Genomic DNA, 10,119 nt, shown 5'->3' with positions numbered 1-10,119 from the left:
ATCGTCGTCTACCCCTTCTCCCAGTCTGTGTCGTGCCTCTACCCCTGTAGTTCCCACCCGATAGTTCAGTGTCGGAGGAGTCCACCTCAGATGTGGACACCTCGGACACCAAAGGTGCGGAACTAGTGGGTTGTTGTAGATAGGCCCTGTTCTCTCTAAATTCCGAGAGATCACGTAGAAACTGTCTATGCTTTCTTTCTTTTATGACAGTTTGAAATCTTTCAACGGACACTTGGAGAGAAGCTTCCCGTCTAGAAAAATCAGGATCGTCTTTATAGGTGAGGGCAATGTCGATTTGTTCCTGAAGGCTAGCAGATGTTTTATCGAACATCAGTTTCTCCTCATCAAGGAGGATTTGCATAAGGTTTAATGAGCTAAGTGTCAGTTGTTCCTCCCACCTGGTAATGAGAGATGGTGACACGATGCGCTCTGCCGGTTTAACCTGGAGACGGAGTCCTTTCGGGACGATCTTATGTTCCAAGTAACTCTCGAAGCAGCGTATCTCCCACCAGGATTTAATGTTGTCTTTATACCTGTTATAGAGGTCCCAAAAGACCTGTTTACAGGAGGCTGATGTACTGAGTCCCGGAATCTCTCTGTCAGAGAAGATATCCTGAGCTTCTTTCATTAAAGCATCGGTAAATAATGTGCCAGATAAGAAATTTGCCATAGTATATCTAAATATAAATGTCCAGCTTAATCAATGTAAATCAATGAAAAGGATCTGAAAGTCAAAGTATAATGTCCAGCAGTATTGATCCCTTTAAAACATAACTTTTACTATTCAGAATATAAAAAAATACCACCGTAGGTGGTTCACCAGTGCATAAGTGAAAAGACGAACAACAATAATAATAGATACAAAAGATGTGTCTGGGAGCTAATAGTCAATCCACTTCTGGAGGGATGAGTGAACACAGGGCAGCTGAGGGGAGCAGTGGGCAAACCTGTACTCTCCCTATGCTCACCCTAGCTTGGATCAGTTACAGCTGGTAGGTGGATATTTAGGGGAACGGGAGTGAATGTGAGTGAGAGGAGGAACAGGACGCTACCAGGACGCAGCTTAAATGTAAGTTTGGACCATCTATTGAGAATCAACATCATCATAGTATGTAGTGTGTTTCACTCTATTTCTGACTCTTTGCTCACAGCTTCCTGGGTGAAGTATTGGCCCGTATCTTGTGGGCTCTTTATCCTCCTGACTGCACAGGACACTAAGTAAGTGCTGACCTAAAGGAGATTTAGGGGATACACATGTATTGTATTGTATCCAGCACATGAACTGAGAGCATTTTTGTCTTTTACAGGTGGGACATATCAATTGGGTCCCTTGGTCCTATGCTTAACATCATCTGCGTCTCTGGTCCTGTTGCCTCAACCATATCTTAAGTATCTTTAATTTATCCCTTATATGATGGTTGTATCTCTGACCATGTATGCCCCCTGATGAACCTAGTGATAGGGGAAACGCGTAGGGGCTTTTGTGGAACCAGCCTGGGAACGCACCAGTTTGATACCCCAGGGTTTGGCTCCATAGGTTTAAAGGTGATATTTATCCAATTCACCTTGTGTATTGGTCTTTATCCATTCCGGTGGCCCTGTAAGTAATTTATTACCAGGGACACATGATTACACCCATCAGCGTCTTGGGGAGCTTACTTTGTTATTTTTTTGAGAGGAGGGTAAACGCAGGGCAGTCAGCCCAGGAACGAGGACAGGGAGTCTCCACCACAAGGGGGCGTCCCTGGGCTATTAGTGGCTATACATGCATTCCTCCTACTACTGCAGCTATCGAGTGCTGTCTTGTATACTTTCATTACACCACCCCCATCCTCCTTGTGTGTGCCCCCCTGTGCCTTTCAGTATGCTGCCGTGCCTCTGGGCGTGTGCTGGACGCATCGTGCGCTCCACCACTCACAGTGGAGCGCACTATGCGTTCCACCATGCGTTCCACAGCGGCACGTCATTTCCGGTTTTGCGATCCACATCCGGTTTATAAATATCATCCCGATTATTCACCAGCTCACCTGGCATTGCCTATGTTGCTCTAAATGGCTCCATTTTTCACTATCTTCCAATGTTGAGTCTAAACATGTTTGTCTTCAATGTCCTTTTTTGTTATGTGGCTGTGTTTTGGCTGGTGGAGCGCATATGCGTTCCACCATCCGATCATGTGACTTACACTTCCGGTTCCCTGTCTTGACTGGAATCTGATATGCTCACGCACTGACCACAGCTCCTGCTGCACAGGTGAACGCAATTATAGCTTATTTAATACCCTATATTAACTGACGCTCCAACACACAATCCTTCACCCCTGAGGAAGCCGGATTGCTCCGGCGACATGCGTTGGGCGCTTGCTATGTTTCCAGGTCCACTGCACCAGCTGGCTATGTAGGTTTGGCTCTTGATATTTGACCCCATGTCGGTCTGTTTGCACCTTTAATTCTAGTGGTCTTACCTTACCTTACATTTGCTATATGTGATTTATCGTATTGTTTTATATGCTGGTTGATAATGCATACATTTATATGTGATAATTCAGTGGACCTGTGTGTGTCGGTTACATATATTTATTGCATACCGCACTTTGTTCTATATTGTATACAATTTTTTAATGCGTGTGTGTTGTTGTGTCCAATAAACTTTATATATATTTTTACCCTTTAATGGTTGGATGTGCATTTATGGGGTGGCTCTTTTGACTCTCTCTTGGGTCAGATTATTTGTCATATGTAGTTTTACCACCCCTTGCACTCCTTTAAGCATTTGGTGTGCCCCCTGTCTCTTTAAACTTATCTATCAGACCCCTATTATTATCAGAACCTGGTAAGACAATTCAACCAATTTCAGGAGATTTTTTAGCGTCAGCTACATTGTCTATTTGGAAAAATCCAGATATAAGAGGAACTTGCTTGACGTATCCCTCCTCACTTTTAACTATCAGTGACTGCCTTAGCCTTAACACTGACAGTTCCCTTATCTTGCCCTCTCCAATCTTCCGCCTCATGAATTACTGGACAATGAAGGCACCTTTCTTAACCTCACCTCCGTAGTAGCGAAATTTAAGTTAAAAAGCTTCAACCAGTTACAATTTTCATACCTGAAATCCGTCATTAACCCCATTCTTACAAACAATCAAGCAACCTTGCCACTAACATGGTTTGAAAAACTTGTTTCACAAACTCAATATTCATCAAAGATCATCTCCATTGTATCTAGAAACCTAATATCATTGGAACTATCTTCCTCCCTCTACTTCATAAAGGAGTGGGAGAAAGATCTGGATGTAAAAATCTCCGATAAAGAAACTCAGATTATTTTAAGTACTCCCAAGAGTATATCTAGATGTGTAACCATACAAGAGAACGCATAGAAAGTCCTCACAAGATGGTACTTAACCCCTGTAAGATTGAGCTTGATGTATGATGGAACTTCAAATAGTTGCTGGAGATGTCTTTCTGAAAAAGGGTCCTTTTTACACATATGGTGGTCATGCCCCAAAATTTAAATCTTTTGGGACCTGGTCTTTAAGATAATAAGGGATATTCTTGAATTAAGTGAGGATCTACTTTCTAGTTGTCCAGGAATAGCTCTTCTGACTCTAATACCTAATCCTTTGGCAAACCTGAAACTGTCCCTCCTTAGAGTTCTGTTGGCAGCGGCTAGGATACTAATTGCCTCCAATTGGAAATCAACTACAGCTCCATCAATCTCTCAATGGAGAGGGAAAGTCGAAGCTCTAGCAAGACTAGAAGAATTATCACATTGGGAACTACGCTCCCATCACAAATATACTACAATTTGGCATCCCTGGACAGCTAGGAGAGATATCATGAACCCGCACCAACTCAAAGAGTTGGATATCTTGAGCTCTTAACACCTAAGGTTACAAGTATTTTGTTATCATCACCACTGAAGTGATTTATACATTTCACTGCCATTGCTTTACAACTGGTTGCCTGGCCTCTACAGCTAGCCCCTACTTGTCTGTTTGAATTTTCACTGGATCCAAAGATTTAGATGCTTAACTATGTTCTGTCAATCACACCTACCCCCTCTTTCCTTCCTCCCCTCCCTCTCCCCTTCCTCCCCCCTTTTACCCCCCCCCCCCCCCCCCCGGTTTTATGTTCTCAACAGTTTAATTGTTGGATTACTTAACTCATTTGAATACGCTTCCATTTTACTAAACATCGTATTGCTTATATGAGAAAGACAGGTCTATACTCCAGACCAAAATTATTTCAAATTGTGGGACTCTGCTCGCTTGTACTATGCTGGAGTCTATTCTGGTCTTAGTTATGCTAATCCACTGGATAGTTCTCCTTTGCCACTTATTAAAGTTCCACACGTGTATGCGGGTAGTTTTTTCTCATTTATGCTATATGCTATGGCCCTTCTATTAAATATCATTATCTGCATCAGATCTCTTTCTTTGTTTATAATCATTGATTGAGCATTGTACAATATTGGTTTGTATACCATTGTCTGTATTATTTTATTACATGTTATAAAATCAATAAAAGGATTTTAACAAGAAAGGAGGGGCCGTGCCCCGACCGGCAGCGAAAAGGCCCAAGACTGAGCATTATCTCTGAGCAGTGAGATGATAATCCCCACCCTCTGCTCCTCATCACTAGAGGAATGGGGAAGTAGGCGAAAATGGAGTTTGCAAGCCTCTCTAAAGCGAACAAAATTCTCACTACCCCCGGAGAACGTCTCCGGAAGCGAGATCTTAGGCTCGGAACAAACTCCATGAACGCCAGCAGAAACGGTCACCTGAAACTGAGACACAGTTTTACAGAAATCTGCTACCTCCAGCGAAAGACTTTGCATGCGGTCAATCAAGGCAGAAACCGGATCCATGCTTAAGACGGTTATGGCGGTTTATAATGTCATGGATGGTGTTGCAGAAAGCTGGAACTTATAAATAAACATCCGACTGGCTTGATCCCAAACTAAGGAGCATATGGGTGACCCCTATAAAACCCATAGAGCTCTCCCTGAGAGCTATGCCCATGCAAAGATCTTTATGGTAGACGATTGCATGCCCACGTACTATGTGAACCCTGAAAACCCTATAATAGTGAGGGGACACGACCACCCCTGCACTTAATACGGATGGAGTCAGGGTCACCTAGAATTAAGCCAGCAAGGAAACACAAATAAAGGAAACAGACTTATCTGAGGAATCAGCAGAAGCAGCCTCCAGCAGTGAACACAATCCAGGAATAAGTATAAGCCGTAAAGTGAGGCAGTATGGGAGGGAATATAAAGGGAGACAATTAGTGTAAATAGGTGACAGCTGGGAGAAGGAAAGGGGATGACAAAGTGAAACCAAAACAAAGAACGTCATGCAGGTACAGAAGAACATCTAACAGACCTTCTTTCAGAACTGGCGGGGACAGACGCCTATCATGTGCATGTCATGCTAACACACAGTATTGTTTCACTACCACAGCAGACTCCCTATGCCTGTTACTGCAAGGCACAGTGTTCTTTACTATTATACATGCTCTCTGCAGCCAGGAAATAGCTGTTTTTTAATGCTATTCACCACAAATAAATTCAGATCAAATCAAACCTTTTTGTCCGAATCAAATTTTTCTGAAATTCTCTCATCTCTAATTAAAGCCCTATTTAGCCTATCAATCAATGGAACCATTTTTAGTGGCAACTTAGACAGAAGTGCACCCAGCCATTAAAAATGGTAATACGCTAGTGCAATATAGCCTTTTGGGCTCACTCACCTTATACACTTGCTTGTGTAGTGGAAAATACCTGCAGAAAGACCTGCACTGAGTGTACAGATGTGGTCAAGTAGTGAATGCGCAGTGACATCATCACGTTCAGAGAAGGTCCATCGGCGGGTCTTTTTCACTCAAGAAAACTTCAACTAACAACTGATGTCTGACTGCTATTATTTTGACCACAACTGTATATACATAATGTACATATTTATTTTTCAAACTATTTTGAAAATGTATACTTAAATGTCTATAGTGCAACTCTAACTAAAGAAGCAAACTATATAGGTTTTACATTATTTCACTATACATAATATTATAACACATGTTGTCACTAAATTATTTTATTAAATTAAGTTAGAATTAGTTAGTTAACCACTAGGGTGCATTTATACAGCCTGCATATGTAACCAAGATTTATTAACAGTTCCCACTCAGAATTGTTCAACTCAAGAGCTTTAGCCTACATATTGGGTTTGCCATGAAAAAGCTTTTTCTCTCAATGATTAGAAGTTAGTATGACAATATCCCTTATAGGTTCACATTGTATAAAATGAGCTATACTTTTTTTTTTTATTACCATATACCTCTGAATTAAATTAGGTAATCGCGTATGCTATTTTATACAATAAAAAGTGTGTTCCAAGACATACTTTCCACATGTGTTTCAAAAAGTTCTGTTGACATACTTTAAGTCAACGGGGCCCTATGCATATGTTTGGTATCTGCCCCACTGCAGTGGGGAAACATAATATGAACAGTTCCTTATTATTATGCACAAAGTGCATAACAACTCCACTGTGAATGAAGCCCAATATAGTCCCAATTAGGTTACCTTCACACAGACTTTTCAAAACATACAGTCCTGATCAAAAGTTTAAGATCACTTGAAAAATGGCAAAAAATCATATTTTACATTGTTGGATCTTAACAAGGTTACAAGTAGAGCTTCAACATGCAACAAGAAGAAATGAGAGTAATAAATGTGTGTTCCCCTGATCTAAATCCAATTGAGAACCTTTGGGGATGGATGGCAAGAGAAGTTTACAAAAATGGACAACAGTTCCAGACAGTAGATGGCCTTCGTGCGGCCGTCTTCACCACTTGGAGAAATGTTCCCACTCATCTCATGGAAACGCTTGTATCAAGCATGTCAAAACAAATTTTTGAAGTGAAAAACTATAACGGTGGAGCTATCCATTACCGAGTTCATGTTTGGAACTTGGATTTCTGTTTTGGGGGGGTTTATTTTTTTTTTATTTTTTTTGGAGGTGTGGTCTTAAACTTTTGATCAGCTGAAAAACAGCCTGTTTCAGTTTATTTGTTGTTTTCATTAAATTGAATGCTCAATTTAGTTTTTTCTCACTCCCATTTCTTCTTGTTGCATGTAGAAGCTCTACTTGGAACCTTATTAAGATCCAGCCATGCTAAATATTATTTTTTGCCATTTTTCTAGTGGTCTTAAACTTTTGATCAAGACTGTGTGTTAAAAACAAGATTCTGTCAGTTTTAATCGTGTTTTGTACATACATTTTTGGTGGCATTTTTTATTTTGTGACATATTGTACATGCATTTTTCCTGACATTTTTCATGTTCTATAAAGGAGAAAATAGAGGATAAACACCAGAAAAAAACACTGACCCAAAAATGCTATAAAAAAATAAACCACTTGGTATGCAGACAATATTTTATTGTAGACTTTAAAGTAACATCTGCCCACAAAACTTTTGCACTACTGCATTAAACAAAGAAAAGCAAATTACTACTGAAAATACCAAAATATGTTCCATAGTTGTTCCATAGTTTAGTGCTACAAAATCTTGCCTGAAGCCAGGAATATTTATACAAAAGCATTACGTTGATCATTGAGCTGTAGAATTTCCCATTTACCTCCAGCTATGTATACTCGTTAATCTTACATTCATTAATTAAATCATTCATGCCACCTACTAAAACACTATGTATGAAAGGCAATATCAAAATAATCACTGTAAGATGAAATAAGAGTGGCATTTTAGCTCAGTTACTTACATTTCATCTAAATTCTTGATTATATATTCAAGGCAAACTCTTGAATGAATTCCTTTTCATTTACAATGAAAACATTCATGCAGTAGGCTAAAATTTGACACATCGGAGACATTTTTAAATAAATATAATCACTTTACATACAAAAAATGCAAACCAATCTGAAAATGGATCAACACCATTCTTACTGAAAGAACAAGTACAAACATTCATTCAAAGGCCTGAAATAACACTACTGGTGCACACTGGATGGGCAATAATAACCACAACTCAATCATCAACATTCTTTCAGATTACTTACTTGAAGCTTAAAATAAATTTTTGTCTTTTTAAAAAAAATATTATCTGAGGTAACAGATGCTAATCTTTATTATATATCACATCTATAGTCCGCATCTGGCACCTCAAGATACTAATACTTGGCACCTGCTACCATCTGTTTGCCAGTGCAATAAAAAAATGTGAGGTGAACAGTTATTATGTATGTAGTGCATTGGAGTAAGAGGGCACTGTGAAGTCTGGACATTTGTGGACATTTTAACCTGTTTCCCCTATGCAAAGTTAAAACTTCTTACTTTGTTTCTCTTGAAAGGGTTGACTTACTGTATGCTGGTGAGCTGACCCTCTAAAATGTTATATACGAGGGCATACAGGTGAGCTGACCCTCTACAACAGGCATCCTCAAACTGCGGCCCTCCAGCTGTTGTAAAACTACAACTCCCACAATGCCCTGCTGTAGGTTGTTCGGGCATGCTGGGAGTTGTAGTTTTGCAACAGCTGGAGGGCCGCAGTGTGGCGAAACCAACCTCGCCACGGTGTTTTGGAGGGGGCTGTTTACCAGCCTCCTGCCTCAGGATTATGGTCCCTTAAGTTATTGGGTCCTAAGGCACTTGGGACTGAGCCCTCTGTCCCTGGATTGCATCCTTTGCCTTACTTGCTTGGATGAAGCACATGGTGAGAACAATAGATAGCGGCCATTGTAGCTCACAGACACTGTTCTGACTTTTCCACACGGTGCCATCTTGCCTGTATTTGGTGCACAGAGACATCATTCAGTAGTTTGAAACTACCAAACAGGGGACACATTTATTAGTGACTATTTTCTGTATAACTTGTATATTTTCAGTGTAACTGTGGTTATGGGGTTATTGCATGTTTTGGGGTTCCTGTGATATGTTTTATAAAACTGTATTTCTCTGCCTTTGATAATTATATTCGTCATTGTGTTCAATAATCATCATCGGCAGAGGGGAGGATTCTGTGTGGGTGTGTTTCTATTGTCCCATTGTGTGTTTAAATGGTGATGTCTGTCCTGTTGTCTCCACATGTGTATTGGTGATCTCCCCTTTGTCCTGAGAGATAATTGGATTGTCTTTGGTCGTCTACGGGACAGAGAGGAGGAAACCATGATGCATTGTGGGGATATGTTGTATCTGTCCTGTGTCGCAGTCTCCCTTCTGGTCCTCTAGGGGGCTGGAACGATTGGTTGCTGTATTTACATTGTGTGTGTTGTGAATTACTGATTGGTTGGATTTCAAAACCCTGTGGGCAGTACTATGTTTGGTTTTTATCAATAAAGGAGGCTGTACTTGAAGTACAGTCAGACCACTGCTAGACCCTCAAGACGGAGCCTTGTCTCGTTATTGGGGGGATTCCCTATATGCTGTTAGAGACTGATTGCCAGGAGTGTAAGCTGACGGATACGCTTTTCCTGTTCGTCTTTCGGCAGCTATTTGCGAGGTTCCAGTTTGGAGTGCTATTTTGTATCCAGTTCGGGAGGTTGGTTGGAGGTTGGCTGCAGTAGCTGTGCCTGTCTCTCGGAAAGGGGCATATCGTCTAAACGGATCTTAACCCCTTGTCTGCTGAAACGGTCCGTTACACGCAGTTTGAGGATGCCTGCTCTACAACATTAGGAGCAGACCAATAATCATGTTGATATGATGGAAGAGGAGGAGGACAAGAAAAGGAAGATTGAACCTTATACCTTTTTTGTGGTGGAAGGGGTGCATGGAAATACAGTGTATTCAGTACATTATATAAAAAAAACATTTAAAGTGCCTTTATGTTCAGCCGGTTTCCTCTGGTGGAGTAGAGAAGTCAGGGGCAATCCAGGCCTTGTTTATTTTTATAAGAGTCAACCTGTCAGAATTTTCAGTTGACAAGCGGATGCGCTTATCAGTTATTATGCCCCCAGCCAGGGGTGTTGCTAGAGTCTGAAGAGATCTGGGGCACGAGCCTACATGAAGCCACACCCCCATCCCATGAAACAATGCCCTTATAACCACCGGGGGGGCCTTCACAGTAGTTATTAACCCCTTTCAGCAGTCCCCCTTCATGAATGGG

This window comes from Bufo gargarizans, chromosome 1 (genome assembly GCF_014858855.1).
Source record: "Bufo gargarizans isolate SCDJY-AF-19 chromosome 1, ASM1485885v1, whole genome shotgun sequence".
Taxonomy (NCBI): Eukaryota; Metazoa; Chordata; class Amphibia; order Anura; family Bufonidae; genus Bufo; species Bufo gargarizans.
Note: the sequence above shows the minus strand (reverse complement) of the source record.